The following is a 21,007-nucleotide window of genomic DNA, read 5'->3' on the forward strand; positions in this document are numbered from 1 at the left end:
AAACATTTTCTGAAATCCTACGAAATTCTTTTGAAAATCAACAAAAAAAAAAACTAAAAATTTAAAACTCGTTAAACTCCTTGGAATGTTTAAAACTACCATAAACATTTGAAATCCATTTAAATTTATAAAACTCCTTAAATCTTGTGAAATTCCTAATAATCTGACAAAAAAAATTCGTTAAATCAGCTTGAAATATTTAATATATTTCAAAACTCTTTGAAAAATGACGAAATTTTTTAAACTTTATGAAATCTGGTAAAATCCCAAAAAAATTTATAAAGTCCTTTAACATCCCTTGAAATTTTTAAAAGTACCCACAAAAAATGTTTAAATTCGTTAAAATCCTTAGAATTGTTCATCGTCAATTAAAATTTCTTGCAATCTCAGAGATCTTCTGAATTTTTCTATAATACTACGAAATTATTTGAAATCTCATCAAACTCCTCGGAGTTTTCTTAAACCTTTTAAAATTTCTTAAATTTCACAATTCCTTCAAAAATCATTAAATCTTTGAAATCCTCTGAAAGCTTATAATATCCTACTCAATCCGTAGAAATCTTTAGAAGCCCTTTAAAATGTCATTAATTTACCGCCTGAAGTTTTGTGAAAATGGTTTGAACTTCCCTAAAATCGTTTGTTATCCTTAATACACTTTTAAAATCCGTGAACATATTTTGGAATCTAGTAAAAATATCCTAAAATCTTTACAATCCCATAAATGATCTTAAAATTTGTCACACTTTCAAAATTCAATTTAGCCCCGATTTATCTCAAAAGCACACTCAGATTTGTTCAAAATAATAAAACTCAAATTTTCAAACAGTTTTTTATCTCTCCCGCCTCTAAATCCGGAAAAAAAGACTGGAATAATTCCAGTAAATTTGAGTCCAGAGAGAGAGAGAGAGAGAGAGGCAACATGAAGTTGACAGTTGAGATAAATAAAAATTCTCGGAAGGACCGATTGAAATATTCCCTGGAGAGGATTGTTTCCTGCCATCTTCTGGCAAGCCATACACCTGAGTAGAAAATGGGAATGGGGACTGGAGAGCTAGGTGAACTGGACAAAATCCAAAAATCGTATTCGACCATGAGACTGAAAAGAGGGCCACGTCCGCTACTACCTGACTTCTTCGACTTCTCGACAACAATTATCCTGAGAAACGTCACGGAAAGAGAGAAGAGGAACAAGACTACTGCTGCCTTCTTCTTCTTCCCCAACACAGCTACAAGTCCATCTCACATCTCTTGTGAACGTAACCAAGGAATGCAGAGAGAAGAAGATGGAAAAGAGAGAGGCCGAGGAGAGCGAGAAAGAGAGGGAGAGAGTCGAGGAGAGAGCTCCTTTTTCTCGGTAACGCGACTCCAGACGCGAAGTGGGAGTCTTCAGGGAATCTCGCACCGCTGTTTCATTTTCCAAGAGAAAATGATGGGAGACTGAGTAAGTGAGCACTGAGTAAGAAAAATCCAGGAGAGAAAGCATTTTCCCACTGTCGTTCTACCGCAAATAATTTCAATAGAAATTATTTAGAAAAGGAATAAATTCTTCTCTGGAAAAAAGTTCTTCATGGAACGATAAAACAAAAAGTATCGAGGAAGATTTCTGGAAATTTGCAGACCGGTTCATCGAAAATTGAGGGAATTAGGTTTTTCATAAGAAAGCATTATATCGGCGAAACTTTTTTTTCTAGGAAACAAATACCAAACAATTGGGTAACTTACGATTTATATTTGAAAAACTAATTGAATGTGATTAAAAGCATTGTTTGAGTACTTTTCAAGGACCGTTATTTCGAAACCGGAAGTGGCCATGTATTACAAGCCTGAATGCGTTTCCGTAACACGAGCCTCGTTCGATTGACCGGATATGTCTAATCCTCGTAACAAGCACGTGCACATTATTTTTCAAGTCAAATCGATCGATTTATGTTTGGAAACTCTTCAAAACCAAGCATCGATTTATTAAAAGTTTCTACTAGGAAAATTGCGAAAATAACTTCGGAGAAACTTTCCTAAAGCGATTTTTCCTTGAGTATTTATGGGAATTTGAAATAGATTTAGTTCAATGTCTGGTTCACTGGAAATCAATTTCCAAGTAGGTAAAGTGGAAATAGTTTAACCTTTCCCATACTACGAATGACAATTTTAAATATAATTGAAGAAAAAAATGCCTTTAAAGGTCCCGATTTAAATGACAAAAGACTTCCAGGTAAAGTTGAAGGTAAACCCAATTTCCAGGAATAAAAAAAGAGCTTTTGTAACGACAGTTTTAGACTTCGGAGAAACAGATTTCCCGAGGTTTATGCGTTTTCGCCGAAGGTCGAATTTCGCTTTATTTGAAGATTTGTAGTTGTCATTATTTTCGTTTAACGAGACCCTTACCTCTGAAAGCGTCTTTTCACGCTGGCAAATAGTCCCACACGATGACTGGCTTTAATCCAAACTATATTGTATCACAGCAGCACAATCTCTCGAGGAGAAAGTCTCCAAGTTCCATGAACGTCCTTCGAAATTCGTTTTCTCTTTCACTCTTATCGAATTTTCATCGAAAAGCACTGATTAGATTTTTCGGAATCGAACGAAAAGGCACTTCCCGAGCACAGCTTGATTTTTAAAGGTTTCTTCAATTTTTTTTATTTTAAATCATAGAAGAAATCTACGATTGAGGAAAATGTAACACTTTTCACATGTAAACTTGACATTCTCGAGTGTAGGAGTCGAGGGAAAATTGAAAAACACGCATCACTCCTGCACGAACGTAGTCCATCGACTGACGGCTCGCCTCGAGTGAATGAATCTATAATTATTGAGGCGACTGCACGTGACGTTTGGTGGGGAGAAAACGCACGAGGGACAGCACAGGGAGAGTGAAGGGAACTCGGGAGTGGGGGAAATCGTGGAAAACGTGGAGGGGGGCCTGCTGGTACTCCTCGCTATGCTAGGAACGAACAAATTTCTACGAAAACGCCGGCAACTCGCACCAAAAAGGAAGAAAAGTGATGAAAAGCGACAAAATATTTTTTAAAATTTTTAAATAAAGAATGAAATTAAGATTTTTTTTACAAGTGTATACTCAAGAAGAGGAAAAATGAAGACATTTTTTACATTCTTCGTTTATAACTGAATAACATTACAACCTTCAAAAAAATAAGATTTTCAAAAATTCCACCTTTCAAACTAAACTAAAATTTAGAAGCAAACAGTCTTAAATAATTAGAACTAAACAATTTTAAATATATGTTAAAAATTTTGAACTATAATAATTTTTTTTTTTTAATCAGATAATTCAATATGGCAATAAAAAAATACAGTAGTACATTGAAGAATAGATAAACAATAAAATTTTAAAATGTTCACATCTGAAATTTATTGAAATTTATTTTTATAAGTAAATATATTTTTATTTGAGAGCGAAAAAGATTTTTTTATTGAGTTAAATACATACTTTTTTGGAAAAGTTTTTTTTTCCTCGGCGTTTAAAAAAAGATTGGTAAAATTCACGACTTAGGAACGCTTTACATTCTACAAAAATGGTATGTTTTTTCTCATTAATTTAAAACAATAATATGTTTTCTCGATTCAAGATGACGCAAATTTCAGGTTTCAAATTTTTTGGTAAATTTTCAAGAAATTCTAAATTGAACCATTTTTGGGCAGTTTTAAGTTTTGCAGATAATTAGTTTATTAAAATGAAAATTCAAGAATTTTGTTGATATTTTTTTCTTGTTTGCTTCATCTATTTTTAACAAAAGTCGTCTTGTTTGATTTCAATCGACTGTTTTTAATTTTTATTAAAAATATTTTTTTGTATTATTATTATTGTTAGTTCTTTTGTTGTACGTATTACATTTTTCGTTGGAAATTCTACCACTTGGGTAGAAAGTTAAACTACTTTTTTAAACATTTTATTTTATGAAGTTTCATTTCTTTGGTTGAAAATTATTTTCTTTTTAAACTGAAAACGTAAGAAATTAATGTTTGGGTGAAAATTGATCTCTTTCAATTGAAAATTCAACTATGTGCTCGAAAATTAATTTCTTTGGTTTAGAATTTAACGATTTTGTGAAAAAGGCGATTTTTTGCTGTTGAAAAGTAATATGATTAACTGAAAATATGATTGACTTTCGTTCAAAAATTGGCCTTTTTTATTCAAAAATTTATTTATTTTGTTGAAAACTGCTTTTGTTTTATTGGAAATTGGAATATTTTGTTAATATTTTTTGTCTCAAATAATTTAACTGAATATTTAAATATTTCATTTATTAATGAAGATTTTTATTTTTTTAGCTGTAAATTTAATTATTTGTTTAAAAATTCGTGCACTTTGGAAAGTTCTACTTTTCGGGTGAATTCAACTCTTTTTTATTTAAAATAAAAATTCTTTTTGTTTAAAAAATCTTCTACTCAGTTAAAAATTCATCTGTTTGGTTAAGGATTTAAATATTTTGTTCAAAGTTCATATTTTTTGTTAAACAAATAATGTTTTCAAATTCAAATTGAACTATTCCATTTTTTGTTGAAAATTGATCTTGTTTACTTGAATAATAAACTACATTATTTAAAATGAACCTTTTTGGTTAAAAATTTATGTTTTCAGTTGAAAATTCAACATTTGGTTAAAAATCCATCGGTTTTGGTTAACGGTTTAACTATTTTGTTGAAAAATCGTTTTAATTGATTCCATCCAACGGTTTTTTATTAAAAATAAAACTTTTTTATATTATTACTTATTTTTTGACAAGGATTACATTTTTTGTTGAGAATTCATATTTTTGTTTGAAAAATTAAAAATATAAAATGAAAACGTAACTAATTCACTTTTGTTTAAAAATTAATGTTTTTTATTTTTAAATTGCACTATTTGTTTGAAACTTATTTTTTTCAACTAAAAATCTAATTCTTCAATTTTTTGTGGGAAATTGTTATTATTTAGCTAAAAATTCGACTTTTTCGCTGAATTCAACTGTTTTTTATTGCAGAATATAATCTTTTTTTTTTTTGTTAAAAATTCTTCTCTTCAGTTAAAACATAATTTATTTGGATGAGGATTCAATTATTTTAATAAAAACTTTTCTTATATAAAATTATTTCGTTTAAACTGCAAATTTAACTATTCCATTTTTGATTAAAGATTGATCTTTTTTTTTTTTGATAATCCAACTGTTTTTCTTTTAAAATAAAAATCCATTTGTTTGAAATATTAACTATATTCAATTTTCCGTTGAGAATTCATCTTTTTTGGTTCAAAACTAAACAATACTTGGATAGAAATTGAATTCATTCGTTAAAAATTTATTTTTTGGTTATTTGATCATCATTTTGGTTTAAAAAAAAACTATTATATTGAAAATTCCTTTTTTAGGTTGACGAATAATTATTGAAAATTTGCATTTTTTGGGGAGAAAATTAATCGGTATTAATACAGACAGTCTTTTTAAACTCGCCTGATTTTCTAATATCTTCAATTAGTGTTTATGATTCTTGAAAAATAAATCAAAACTTTGTGGAACAAAAACGGGGAAAAGTATAACAATGCTCGATTTTAAGTATTTTACGAGATTTTCGAAGTTTAATCCCTAAAATAATATAAAAAACAAAATTTAAATATTTTTATTTATTGCCAAAATAAATACCTGACAATGGGAAATTTGGTGAATAGAAATATTCTTACAGCACCTGTTTCCCAAATTTGAGGAACTGGTAGAATTTGTATGCCTATTGAGAATTTTCACACCTTTAGCGACAATACCAACCAGGTAATAATGAACAATAGATGATCATTAGTTCTCCGCCCTAAAACTAGTATTGGTGTAAAATCCGACAAAAGACACCTTCAAATCCATGGTCGACTTTAAAGTTTAAGGCGAAGGACTAAATAAATCTTCATCTATTGTTAATTATTGTTAGCTAATCTCTATTAAAAGAGGAAGGTCTCAACATTTTCAGTTGAAATTCTACCAGTTCTAAAAGAGTTGGAAACAGGTCCTAAGATTATATGTATCCTGCAATTTCTTACCTGTAATTTGTCACCTGCAATTTTAAATATAATAGGATTTCTCTGGAATTCCAATTTTAGAATATCTCGTAAATTCAATAGTTCGTAATCATAATTTTAAATAAATAAAGCTTAGTTTATTTGACAAAAGTTATGCATTTTTTAAAGATACTAAAAGTTTTTCTTTAAAAAAAAGCTCGTTTTATTTTCCAACATTATATTATGGGTTTCACAGAAAATCTTTTCTCAAAAACATTTGAATTTAAAAATTAATTTTTTTGGCTGATGCATTATTTTAGTTAAGAAATCGCTTTTTTCGTTCAAAATTTAAATATTTAGTTAATATTTTTTAAAATTCTTTTCTCAACTGAAAATTTAATTCTTTCATGTTAGTTTGAATATCAAACTACTTCAGTTGAAAATTCAACTGTTTTTTTTTTTTGAAAATTTATGCATTTTGTTGCAAATTTGTCTTGTGGTAGAATATTAATCTTCTTGGGGACTAATTCACCTTTTTGGTTGAAAATTCAACTATTAGGTGGAAAATTCATGTATTTATAAAACATTATTATTTTTTGGTAGATTTAACTATTCCATTTTTTGTCAAAAATTGTTTTTGACAGAAATTTCAGCTTTTTGGTTAAATATTCAACTATTTCGTTAAAAAATTATTTTATTTGGTTTAATATTTGTTTCTCTGACTGAAAATAAAAATTATTCTATTTTTTGTTAAAGGATTATCTTTTTGAGTTGGAAATTCATCTATTTTGTTGATTTTTTTTCTCATAAATTAACCCTTTTAATTGAAAATTCATGTATTTTGTTAAAAATAGGATTTTTTAGCAGAAAATGAATCATTTTGGTTTAAAATCAATTTCATTGGCTGAATATTAGTTGTTTTTCTGCTAAAAATTAATTTTTTTAACAACAAATTTGACTATTCTACTTTGTCAAAAAAATTTTGATTGCCATTATCTTTTTGATTGAAAATTGATTTGTACGGGTGAAAATTTAATTTTTGTTAAAAATTTGGTTTATTTGAATAAAAACTTATTTCTTTAATTGAAAATTAAATAATTCTATTTTTTGTTGAAAAATGATCTTTTTTAGTTGAAAATCTGTATTTTATTATAGAAAATTAGCCTTGCTGGTGGAAAATTTAAGTACTAGGTGGACATTTTAATTAAAAATGAAAATACTTGGTTGAAGATTCATGTATTTTGTAAAAAAAAATATTCTTTTTGAATAGAAAATCAATCTTTTGGTCTGAGATTTCATTTTTTTGGTTGAAAATTAGTTGTTTGTTAAATTAAAAATTAATGTTATCAACGAAAAATTAAACTATTTCTTTTTTTGTGGATTTTTTAAAAACCTGTTTGGTTGAAAATTTGTCTTTTTGGTTGAAAATTCAATTACTTTGTTAAAGTGCATTTTTTTTTTTTTTTTGAAGATGCATAATTTTAGTTGAAAGTTAATTTCTTTGGTTAGAACTTTAACGACAATTTTGTTGAACATTTTTTTTTATGAATTTTTTTTACTATAAATGTATGTTTCGCATTTTTTCTACAAAATTGATCTTTTTTGCGTTGAAAATTTAATTATTTTTAATAGAATATGAATATTTTTCGTTTATAAATTCAATTTTCTTTTTCAAAAATTCGTCTTTTATAGTCTGAAAACTCAACAGTTTGTATGAGATTTTTTTATTTATTCATTGAAAAATCTTTCTTGGTTAAAAGTTAAATTCTGTAGTTAATAGTAATATCAGTTTGGTTGAAAACTGAACTATTTTGTTGAAAATTATTTGGAGGTGCCTTTGGGAAAGCGTAATAGAGACCAAAAAAAAGTTTTTAATTTGATTAAAATTTGACAGTTGCGCATTCAGGTCAAAGTTGAATTTTTTGTTCTTTTTTAAAATAAATTGTCATAAAATTATAAATGAATTTTTGTCATTTAAGCAAAAATAATTTTCAAATTAAGAAAATCATTCTGAATTAACGAAATTCTCTAAAAACAGAGGAAATCGGTTTTTTTAACGACAAAAATTGTTTACTCAAAAAGAGATGAATTTTTAATCCAAAAGGACGAATTCTTCCGAAAAAAAACAATTTTTTAATCAAATATTTGCATCAACAATAAAATAGTTAAACTTTTAACCAAAGAGTTAAATATTCTAGCCAAAAGATATATTATTCGAAGACAGTTGAATTTTCAACAAACAAGATTAAAATTCAAATAAAAAACATTTGGATTTTCAAACAACAAAAAATAACTTATTAAAAAAATAAAGGGCTTTTTGAAACAAATTAATTAAATATTCAAGAAAACAGTCAAATTAAAAAAAATGGAATAGTTAAATTTTCAAATTAAAAATGAATTTTCAAACAGTTGAATTAAGCGAAAAAAGACCAATTATCAACAAAATAGTTGAATTCTTAACCAAATAGACCAATTTTTAATGAAGAAATATGAATATCCAAATAAAAAGGATATTTTTTGAACCAAAAATGGAATTAAACAATTTTCAGTTTAAAAATATTATTTCCAGTAAAAAAACTAATATTCAACCAAATAGTTAAATCTTCGACAAAAAATTGAATTTTCAACGAACATAATTAATTTTCTAATCAAAAAGACGAATTTTTTACCGTATAGTTGCATTTGTAATTTATAACAGATATATTTACAACTGAAAGTGGAATATATAAATTTTGAGATGAAAAAAACTACTTTTTAACAACAAAAATTTTCAACAAAAAAGTTAAATTTTTAACCAAAGATGTGCATTTTATACTAAGAAAATTGATATTCTATACCAGCAGAAAGGCAATTTCTATAGAAAGCAGTTGAATTTATAATCTGAAAATATGCTTTCTTAACAAAAACATTGATTTTCTATCAAATAGTTCAATTTTCATAAAAATAGTTTAATTTTTAACCAAATAGTTGAATTTTTAAACAAAAATATGTATTTTTAACAAAAAAGTTCATTTTCAACTAATTATAGTTCAATTTTCTACTTAACTGTTTAATTTTAAAGCCAAAAAGACCATTTTTCTATAAAACAGTTGAATTTTCGACTAAAAAATATGAATTTTCAACTAAATTATTCAAACTTTAAACCAATAAAAAATTCATTTTTTAAAAGTAGTTAAAATTAAAATCCAGTAGTTGATTTTTCAACTAAAAACGATCAATTTTCAACAAAACATTTGTTACATAGTTACGCTATTTCAACGAAAACAGATTTTAATTTTAAATAAAAAACAGTGTAATTCAATAAAAACTTAAAATGGTTGAATAATTGTCAACTATAAAAGTTCAATTTTGAATTAAAAATATAAATTTCCAAACAAATCTGGAATGATTACATTTTTTCTTTAAAAAAAAATTATTCTAAATCGAAAAAATTAATTTTCAAGCAAATAGTTTAATTTTCAAACGTAGAGATGAATTTTCAACTAAAATAATAAATGTATTAACAAAGAAGAATGAATTTTCAACACAAGGGTTTAAAATGTAATCCAAAATATGATTTTTTAAACAAAAAGATTCATTTTTCTAAATGTGGAATAGTTAGATTTTCCACTAAAGCGATGAATTTTCAAGAAAAAAATGAATTTTTAAACAAAAATATTAATTTTTCATAGTAGTTTAACTTTAAACCTAGTATTTTATATTTTAAGCAAAACAGATTTTAATTAAAAATAAAAAACAGTATAAATTGAAAAAATATAAATGTTTAAACAAAAATGGAATATTTACAATCTTCAGTCAAAAAAATTAATTCGAAACCGAAGAAAAAAACATTTTTAAGAAAATAATTAAATTAAAAAACAATAGTCAGATATGCAACAAAAGAGAGATGAATCTTAAAAAAAAATAAATCTTGAAGAAAAAAAAAAAAAACTTTCAACCAAATAGCGGATTGTTTTTAACCAAATAGTTGAATTTTCCACAAAATAGAATTTTTAACCCAACAAGATAAATTCTGATCCAAAAATATATTAGTTTTTCAAATTATTGCTTACGTTTTTGATAACACGAAGGTCTTAAAGTTGAACTCACCTGGAACAAAAAAGATTTTTTTTTTGTCAAATACAATCAATAAATTTAAAAAATCGGTATAAATTTTGTGTACACGCAGCATAAAGAATATAAAATTATGATATGAATAAATTATGCGCAAATCGTATGAATCAAAGAGAATGATTAAATTAAAAATTAAAAAAAAAAATCGTTAAAAGAAAGATCTGCATATAACTACAAATTTCCCAAGAAACCATTAAAAAAAAAATCTCAGTATAGATTGCGACGAGATTGACACCCAATGGAATCCAATGACTATCTATCTTGAAGACATGCCATTCAGCATTCATACGCGGAAGGATAACCAGCTTTTTATAACGGAATTCGACGTTTTTGATTACTTTGTAGTACCTATCATCTTCATAACGAGTATGAAGAAATGCCTTTGATTTATAATCATTTCTATGATTACTGCAATTTATTATTCTAATCTAAGAAATACTAATAAAGAAAAAAGAATTTCCTGAAATAAATGACAAATTACAGGATGTCGTTTTAATTACTCAAAACAAAAATAAATTTTTGCAACTTTTCCACTGCATAATATTGCAGGCCATGCAATACTTTAATTGGGGAAATTAAATAAAATTAAATTAAACTGTTTAAATGAAAATTGATCTGTTTTGGTTGAGGATTTCAATATTTTTCTTAAAAGTTCGTATTTTTTAGTTGAATTTAAGTTTTTAAAAAATTTTAAATCATTATATTTTTTTGGTTTAGATATGAATAATTACCATTACCTTTTGGTTGAAAATTTAACTATTTTATTGAAAATTCGTTTTTTAATATTGAAAGTTAATATTTTTAACTGAAAATTTAACCATTCCATTGTTTGTGGGAAATTTATATTTTTAGTTAAAAATTAATGAATTTTAATATCCATTTTAACTATTTGGTTGAAGCTTTATCATTTTCGTTGAAAATTAAGCTACTTGCTTGAAAGATGTTTTTTTTGTTGTTGTTGAAAATTAACTTTTGTAATTAAAAATTTAACCATTCCATTTTTGGATTAAAATCAAGATTTTTTTAGTTAAATATTTAGAAATTCAACGGTTTGTTAGAAAACTCAACTACATGGTTAAAAAATTAACTATTTTGTTAAAAATTGTTCCTTTTTTGTTGTTAAAAATAAACTTTCGTAATTTAAAATGTATGCGTTCCATTTTTTGTTAAAATTCTATCTTTTTTTGTTTGAAAGATCATCTATTTTGTTAGAAATTTCAAATATTTAATTAAATTAACTATAGGGAATGATAAAACTCAAATATTCCATTTTTGTTTAAAAATTCTCCAATTTAGTCGAAAATTAACTTTTTTGTTGAAATTTCACATGTTTTGGTTAAAAATTCAACATTTTTAAATAAATTTTCAACAAATAATTTCTTGAAAGTTCATCTATTTTGGTAAAAATTTCAACTATTTGCTTGAAAATTAAACTATTTCGCTAACAATTGCTTTCTTTGGTTGGAAATTAATGTTTTTAACTGAAAATTTAACCATTCCATCTTTGGTAGAAATTCAACTATTTGATTAAATATTATTCAATTTAGTTGAAACTAAACTTTTTTGTTGAAATTTAACATTTTTTGTTAAAAAATTCAACAGTTTTTATAGAAAATTAAACTATTTGGCTGAAGATTTATCTTTTTAATTGAAAATTTAACTATTTTGTTGAAAACTGTTCTTTTTTGTTAAAAATTTTTTTTTTTGACTGCAAATGTAACCCTTCCAGTTTTTGTTAAAAATCGACCTTTTCTAGTTGAAAATTAAAGTATTGTTCGAAAATTTATCGATTTTGGTAAAAGTTTAAACAATTTGGTTTAAAAATAACTTTTTTGTCTAAATATTTTTTTAAATTCATTTTTTAGTTAAAAATTTAACTACTTCGTTGAAAAATAGTTTTTTTTGTTGACATTTCATATTTTTTAGTTAAAAATTCAACTATTTTATAAAAACTTTGTGTTTTTCTATTTGAAATTACAACAGTTTGATAGAAAATTCAACTATTTGCGGTTGAAGATTCTTTTGTTTGATAGAAAATTTAACTAACATATTTGGTTGAAAATCCATCTCTTTCAGTTTAAAATTTGACTATTTGGCTTAAAATTCAACAATTGGTTTCACATTTTTTTGTTGTTGTTGAAAATTGAACTATTCGGTTGAAAATGAATCTATTTTGGTAGAAATGTCAACTATTTGATTGAAAATTTAACTAATAGTAGGTTGAAAATTAATATTTGTAACTGAAAATTTAACCATTTCATTTTTTGTTCAAAATCTACCTTCTTTAGTTGAAAATCTAACAACTTGTTTGAAAATTCATCTATTTTAACAGAAATCTCAACTATGCTGTTGAAATTTTTGATTTACAATTTCTTGGGGTTAAAATTGATTTTTTTTGTAAGTGCAAATTGAACCGTTACATTTTTAATTGAAAATTAATCTTTTTCATTTGAAAACTCAACTACATATATTTGGTTGAAAGTTCATCTGTTTTGGTAGAAATTCCAACTATTTTGCTGAAACTAAACTTTTTTTATTAAAAATTCATATTATTTGCTTGCGATTTCAACAATGTTGCTGAAAATTAACTTGTTTAAATATTTACCCGTTTGGTTGAAAATTAAACTATTTTTTTAAACATTGTTTTTTGTTGAAAATTAATTGTTTTAACTGCAAAAACCATGACTTTTTTATCTGGTTAAAAATTTCATAATTTGTTTACAAATTAACTCTTTCGTTGAAAATTCATATTTTCGGTTTAAAAACTTAACAGTCTTGTAGAAAATTCTTGTTTTTGACATGAAAATTCTACAGTTTCGTACAAATTGAACTGGTTGGTTAAAAATCTATCCGCTTGCTAGAATATTTAACTATTTCATTAAAATTCTTTTTTTAGGTGTGTTTTTTTTTACTGAAAACTTAACCATTTCATTTTTGGTTGAAAATCTATATTTTTTTTGTTCAAAATGCAACAGTTTGGTTGAAAATTATCTGTTTTTTTGTTGTTGTTAAAAACTTAATTGTTTTGTAGAAAATTCTTATTTTTGGCTTGAAATTTCAGTAGTTTAGCAGTAAACAAAACTATTCCAGGTTTTGTTGAAAATTTCTATTTTTTAGTTGAAAATTCATGTATTTTCATATAATATTCATAGAAATCCCAGTAGTTTCTACATTTATGATTTTGAAAATTGTACTTTTTTGGTTAAAAATTAAATTTTTAGTTAAAAAAATTAATTTTCAAACAAAAAAATTCGAATTTTCAACACAATATTTCAATCTTTAAAAAGAAATAATTTAATTCAAGAGTGTTTTTTTTTTTAGAAAATCTATTTGATTGAAGTTAAAGAAGTGGAAAGTAACCTCTTTTGTAATAAAAGAATCGAAAAAAATATATTACTATTAAAATAACCGTTCAAGAATCTGGAGATATGTATTGTAGAAATAATGACTTTTCTATCATAGAAAAAAGTTTTTTTAAATAAAATATATGAATTTTCCACCTACAAAGATGAATTCTCTACAAAAAATGTAATATAGATAATTTAATGAAACGGAGGAAATTTCTCATCAAAAATAAAAAGAAAAGATTTTTAAAAAATACGAACCTTCAACAAATAAAGATTTTTCAGTCACGAAGGAAAAAAAGTTTATCCAAATGTTTGAACTTTCAATTTGAAAGATGAACTTTCTGTACAAAAATTGATTTTTCTACGAAAAAATACAAATTTTTAATTAAAAAATTAGTTTTCAATTAAAAAAAAAAACAGAATTTTTCAATAAAATTGTTGAACTTTTACCCACGAAGTTAAATTTTCTATTAAAATATCAAAGTTGAATTTTAATAAAAAAGATTTTAATATAAGTTTTAACAACAAAGTATGAATTTAAAACAAAAAAAAAAGAATTTTTTTTTTTAAAGTTGAATTTACCAAAAAAATAGTTCAGTTCAACATTTCAACATCAAAATATGAGTTTTAAATAAGATGTAAATGTTCTATGAAGATACTAGAATTTTCAGCTTATAAAGACCAGTTTTCATTAAAAAAAAAGACTTTGACTTTTTAACACCAAAAAATATCAATTTTAATCAAAAATTAAATGTTATGCGAAAATAGTTGAATTTTGAACCAAAAAAAGAACAATGAAAAAACCATTTAAATGTTTAACCAAAAAGCATGACTTTTTTAGAAAATTGTTTAATTTTTATCCAAAAAGATTTCAGTCGACTTTTTAATACCAAAATATAAATTTAAATACAAAGCTAAATTTTGTACGAAAAGAGTTTCAGTTTCTACCAAAAAAGGATCACTTTTTGACAAAATTGTTGAATTTTCATGAAAAAAAATATTTAATTTGACTTTTCAACACCAACAAATATAAATTTAAATCAAAAATTAAATTTTGTATGAAAACAGTTGAATTTTCGACCAAACAAGGAGGAATGAAAAAAAAAACAGTTAATAGTTTAACCAAAAAGGACGACTTTTTAACAAAATTGTACACAATACTCATCCAAAAAAGATTTCATTTGATTTTGAACACGAAAATACGGATTTTGATAAAAAATTAAATTTTTTACGGAAAGACAATTGAAATTTCTACCCAAAAAGACGAATTAAAGGAACAAATGAATTTTTAACAAAATTGTTGAATTTTCATTCAAAATGGTTGAATTTTCATCTAAAAAAGATTTAATTTGACTTTGCAACACCAAAAAATATTAATTTTAATCAAAAATTAAATGTTATACGAAAGCAGTTGAATTTTTAATCAAAAAAGACGAATTGAAAAAAAAAAACAGTAAAATGTTCAACCAAAAGAATTAATTTTTAACAAAAATGTACAATTTTTATCCAAAAAAGATTTAATTTGATTTATTAACACAAAAATACGGATTTCAATCAAACATTAAATTTTCTACATAAATATAATTGAATTTTTATCAAAAAAGACAAATTGAAAAAAACAGATGAATTTTTTATTTTAACAAAAAGCATGACTTTTTAATAAAATTTTTGAACTTGCATCCAAAAATATTTCAGTTGATTTGTCAATACCAAAATATAAATTTGAATCAAAAGCTAAATATTCTACGAAAAATTGAATTTTTAAACAAAAAATCAAATTGAAAACTAAAAAGATAACAATCATCAGGAGAAAGCAACTGCAAAAAAAAAGAAATGAACATATGAATACGCAAGGGAAATAAATTACTAACAAGAATATTATATCAGGCTCATACCGCCAAACTTTATTATTAAAAGAAGAGAACGTTAAACTTTGTAACATTTTAAACCCAGAATCTTTTACAAACGGAAAAAAACAATTTCAAAATAAAATAAAAAAATTTCAAATTTGTTTGGCTTGAAAATTATTTAAAGTTATAAAAATTCCCTAACTTTTGTCAGTTTTTTTTTTCTAAATCCCGGACTTTTCCCTGAAAAAATAAAATTCCCTGCGTTTTTTTAAACTTTGGTTGGCTAAGTTCATTTTTCATTTAACAGGTTTCTTTGGCGCGGAAATTTAAATTAAAATTTGTTAATATAATAAATTCATGTTTAATTTTCAAATTTCAAAAAATTACGTATACAAGAATGAATGACAAATTTCGTAACAAATCATGACAAATTTCCCCACCCACACCCTTAATCGTTATGTAATTTAAGTACGGTCCCTAACCAAATTTAAAATAGTTATAAAGTTGGATGTAAAAATAATGAAGAATTTTTGGATAACCATTAAAGACACTTGATGCCACTGTGACCTCACGGATTTTCCGCTTTTTTCCGACTGTCTATGTTTCTTTCCAAGTATTTTTTTCGAATAGTTAAAGTATCATTGAGGTTTTTGAAATATTTTATTCCTATTTTTTATTGTTTCAATATCACTCATTATTTTTTCAGCTAAAAATATAGTTTATTTCTTATCTGACAGCTATTTTAAATCGATGGGGTCAGCGAGACCCAATGTGTCTTTAATGGATTTATCTGAAGGGTTTCTTCTTTAAGGGTTAAAGTGAGGAAAAAAAATAAAGATTGATAAAAAAAACTGATAATATATGAAGGCTAAATAAAGAATAGTAAAAAATCAGAATCAGGGAGTTGGTTATCTTTGAAAGTCTGTGAAGTTATTTTAAGTCCATCACACCTAGAGCGCAAACATATTCTCAAATAGACCCAAAATTGACTTTCCAGGAACCAAGTTCATTGGATGGGAGCCAATATTTGTAGAGTCCCTCCAGACTCTATTTTTTCCTCAAATGTGTACCGAAGATAGGTGATATCATTGGAAAAACTGGAGCAAGTATACACTTAACCATAATTGCTGGAATCGCAAGAACCTCGCGTGCCGGCTCATAAATTAAGAGAAGAAAAAAAAATTTCAGGGAAATAAATGAGCGTGTCTGTCTATTGTAGTACGAGTACATAATAGATAATGGCGTTCCATTACGGAGAGATAATGGAGAATTTTACCTGGTCTAATCTTTTTTGGTTAACAACTCAACTGCTTGTTTGAAAATTATTTCTCTCTTCTGGTTAATGATTCAACTTTTATGTCAGAAATTTGTCTTTTTCCATAGAATTCACCTGATTTGGAATCATAGCTTTTTAATTTAGAGATTTAAAAAAAAAAAAAAAGGTTTGCGTCTTTGAGATGTAATGATCTACTTATTGTTAAATCTTTTATGATCTACCAGTACCGGTGTATCAAGTTTAAAAAAATGATTATGTTAGAAATTTGTCTTTTTTTATACAATTCACCTGTTTTTGATTCACAGTTTTTTTATTTAAGAGATTTGAAAAAAAATGTTCGCGTCTTTGAGTTGCGTCAATTGAGCAATTGTTCAATTTTTTTTACCCATCAGTACCGATTTATGAAGTTTTAACAAAAATGGTTAATTCTCTTCATATCAGAAAAACTTTTTTGTTATTCAAAATACAATACGTATTTTTTCGCGTCTTCGAGACGTATCGATCGACCTATTGTTGAACGTTTGATAACCCATCAATACCAATTTACTAATTTTTAAGAAAATGGCCTCTTGTGATCTAGCAATACCGATTTATAAAACTTAAAAATGTTTTGTTTAACTTCTCAATATGGCGAAAAAATTTTAATATTGATATTTGATAAATTTGTTCGCGTCATCAATTGCCCATTTGATTTATTATTTGCTTTGCTTATAAGATGGTTTTTTAATAATGGGAATTTATAAGTACTATATTTAAAATTCAAGAAATTTAAATGAGATTAAAATAAAATTTTAAATCCTGATTTTTCTCCAAAAAACGAATTTTTTTCTTTTCCTTTTTAGGAAAATTGTTCTCTTTTTTTAAATTACAATAGGAACATTTTATAGTGGTTGTCCAAATTTGGCAAATGGATTCTTGGTTTTGTTTTAAGGAATTCTGCACATTAGTACTGTATTTGGTGTAATTGTTAGAAAGTTAAAAAAAGTTAGATTGTTTCTATGAAAACAACTTTTGCTTTAATTTTGAATATAACATAAGATTTTTTGTGAGACAGAAACATAAGCTTGAAAAATATTGAAAAGACTTTTTTCATTTGTTAGAGAAAAAAAACATTCCTCAATGAAAAAGCAAACCTAAAATGGACAATTTGAAAATTTAGTTTTTTTTTTAAATTGAAAATTAAACTATTTGGTAAAACAATAATCTACGTCGTAAAAAAATTTTAACTATATTTCTGAAATTTTAACTATCCACTTTTCAGTTCTTTTTTTTTAGTTGAAAATTAAACTATTTCATTAAAAATGAATGTATTTTGTTATAAATTCATCTTTTTAATAAAATAGTAATCTTCATGTTTACAAATTAATATTTTTGGTTAAATATTCATCTAATTTGGTAAAAAATGTAATCATTTTGTTGAAAAATCGTTGTTTTTTTTTTGTTGAAAATTAATTTTTCACTAAAAATTTAATTATTCCACTTTTATTGTAAATTTATCTTCTTCAGTTGAATATTTAAATAATAAGTTATTCATAGTTATTTTGTTACAAGTGTGTCTATTTTGGTAAAAAATTAATCTTTTTCATTAAAAATTCACCCTTTTGTTGAAAATTCCTCTTTCCGGTTTGACAATTTATCCCTTTTGGTCGATTTTTTTTGTTTGGAAATTTAAAAACTTTTTCAAATTAATCATTTTCATTAAAAAATTCAGCTGTTTTGTTGAAAATTACTATATTTAATTATTTATGGCTTAGTATTCAAATGTTTTAGTTTGAAAATTCAACATTTTCATTTAAATTTTTTCTCTTTCTTGACTCGGTTTCAAAATTTATTTCGGTAGAAATTTCATCTTTATTGGTTTTTTGTTGGATTAAAAAAACACGTGTTTGTTTGAATTTTTGTTTTAGAAAATTATCTTTACGATTAAAAATTCAACGTTTTAGTAGAAAATTGAACAATATTTTGGTTGAAAATTTAACCAATTTTTTCAAGTCATCTTCTCTGGTTGAAAATTCGAACGTTTTGTCGAAAATTTTTCTTTTTGTACTGAAAATTCCACAATTTTGTTGAAAAACTTCTTTTTTTATCATATCAACTATGAAATTTTTTGTGGACTTTCTTTAATTTTTTTAAGTGTAAAATTCATCTCTTCGTTTAACTATGTAACTACAGTGAAACTCTTTTATAGCGCCGATTTTGGGGCTGACCTTGAGTGTGAACTAACTCATTGTAGCCCGCGCAATTCCTGTTATACCTACGTACGGCGCGGCGTCAATTCTCGGAATGGCTATAGAAGGGAGGGCTATTGAAGTGTTTCACTGTATTCTGTTGAAAGTTTTTTTTTAAATTAAATTTTTCAAATGGATTATTGCATTAAGAATCTTAAAAGATCAAATACACTTTTGTATACAAAGATTTGGTCGAATTCTCATTTTTGAATATACAGTAATAAAAAATGCAATTTAAATTTGAGTTAAAAATTTACCGTAGTTTTAGTGTGCCGATGTTCTTTTTTTTTCCTTCACGATATTTTTGAAATTATTATCGAGTATTAAAAACATGGTCTTTTTAAAGTCCTTTCATCGAATAATCATCTATCTCAGTGCAAGACTATCACAATAAATTTTGATTATCTCAGTATTATATTATTCTTATTTAGCTTTCTCATATCTCCAGATAAAGTTTCTTTTTATGAGAAAAATTGAAAATTCGATCTTCAATCGATACCAAAAACCGATTTTCAAAATTTTTAGCGTAAATTTTATTTTATATTTCAACTAAAGATGATATTTTTTATCGCAATCCGCAGCCGTGTCTGTTCCAATTTATGGCCAGCCTCATTTTAAGGTTGTCAACTGACAAATATATTTCCTCGAAACTGGATACATTTTTTTGAACAAAATTTTTAGGACCTAAATCAACAACACAAAATGCATCTTCTTGAGTCAAAAATTCAACTGCTTCCGTGACAAATTCAGCTATATTATTGAAAATGGACATTTTTGTTAAAATTTTAACCTCGAAATTCTTGGACGATTGACTCAGAAACTCAACAACTCGGGAGAAAGTTTTATTTTTAATTAAATTGTAGATTACATTTTTATCGCAATCCGCAGCCGAGTTTTTTTTCAATTTGTGGTCAGCGTCACTTTGAGATTGTACAACTGAGAAATATATTTTCTCGAAACTGGATAACTTTTTTTAAATAAATTTTTTTGTACATCAATCAGCAACATGTCATTTCGAAAGTGGACTTCTGCCTCAATTTTAAATTGTGATTTTAATTTTACATAAAGTTTTTCTATTTTTCTTTGGGCTTGAAAATTGAACGATTTGGTTGCAATTTATTTTCTTTCTAAACTGAAGAGTCAAAAATAAAAAATTTGAGTCAAATTCTGAAAATTTGAGATTAGTATGGGATCTTCGACAGACTGCCTGTTATTTCTGGTGATTATTAATATTCTTGGGGTTCATATCGGATCTGAAATTTGATAGGAGACGACATTCCACCATCGTGTCAAGGTTTCCTTCTCACAAATTCTTGATCTAGACACGCCTGTCTCGTGTTTCCTTTTGAAAGATGTCTTTCGAGATGCCCGTATGCGTATGCAGAAGAAAGGAGAGTTTCAAAGGGCTGTAACAAGAGGTAGGGACAAACATAGATCAAAATACACACCTTCGGAAATTATCTATTTTAAAAATTCAAAAATTTCTCGAATCTCTACCTTGAACTAAACTTGAACCATGACCAAGGTCCTAGGAGACCTAGGATAACCAATATTTTTAACGAAAATAGAAACCTCGCTGAACTTTGCAACGTTTTAAAAAAAAACGAATTTACAAAAAAATTTTGTTGTGCGAGACCTAAAATTTAAAAGTTTCAGATAGGTCTATTTGATGAAAAAAGGTACCCGCAAAAGTTTCAACCCCCTATCTCATCCGAAACACCCTCATTTTCAACCCCTAGCACCGCGAAAAATCGGGAAAAATCCTCTAACATCCAGACCTAAAATTTTATGCTTCAGAATCGTTCTACTTGACGTCCAAAGATGATAAAAAAAGTTTCATTCCCCTGTCTCATCCGGAACACCCTCGCTTTCAACCCCTAATATAATGAAACTGAAAAAAATGATACAAAGTCCCCTAACTTCAAGGTCTGAAATTTTATGCTTTAGAATGGTTTCATCTGATATACAAAGACACTAAAAAAAGTTTCATTCCCCTATTTCATCCGGAACACCCCGTTTTCATCCCCCAAAATATTGAAAAATCGAAAAAAAGTCCAAAAAATTCCCTAAAATCCAGACCTAAAATTTTATGCTTTAGAATGTTTCCATCTGATGTACAAAGACACTAAAAAAAGTTTCATTCCCCTATTTAATCCGGAACACCCCGTTTTCAACCCCCAAATATTGAAAAATCGATAAAAAATTCCCTAACTTCCAGA

General features: G+C 25.8%; 1 protein-coding gene across 2 annotated transcripts in view; it reads right to left on the reverse strand.

Moving 5' to 3' along the window:
* Positions 1-21,007, reverse strand: part of LOC117171486 — a 173,399-nt gene that overhangs the window by 39,035 nt on the left and 113,357 nt on the right. Inside the window, exon 1 of one of the 2 annotated variants that reach the window (XM_033358842.1) lies at positions 2,383-2,753. The exons of the other annotated variant lie outside the window; for it this stretch is intronic. The gene's annotated coding sequence lies outside the window, so the exon portion shown is untranslated. Of the gene's footprint in view, positions 1-2,382; positions 2,754-21,007 lie in introns of those variants that run through there. 2 annotated transcript variants of the gene reach the window in all.

Source organism: Belonocnema kinseyi, chromosome 4 (genome assembly GCF_010883055.1).
Source record: "Belonocnema kinseyi isolate 2016_QV_RU_SX_M_011 chromosome 4, B_treatae_v1, whole genome shotgun sequence".
In the NCBI taxonomy this organism is placed as follows: Eukaryota; Metazoa; Arthropoda; class Insecta; order Hymenoptera; family Cynipidae; genus Belonocnema; species Belonocnema kinseyi.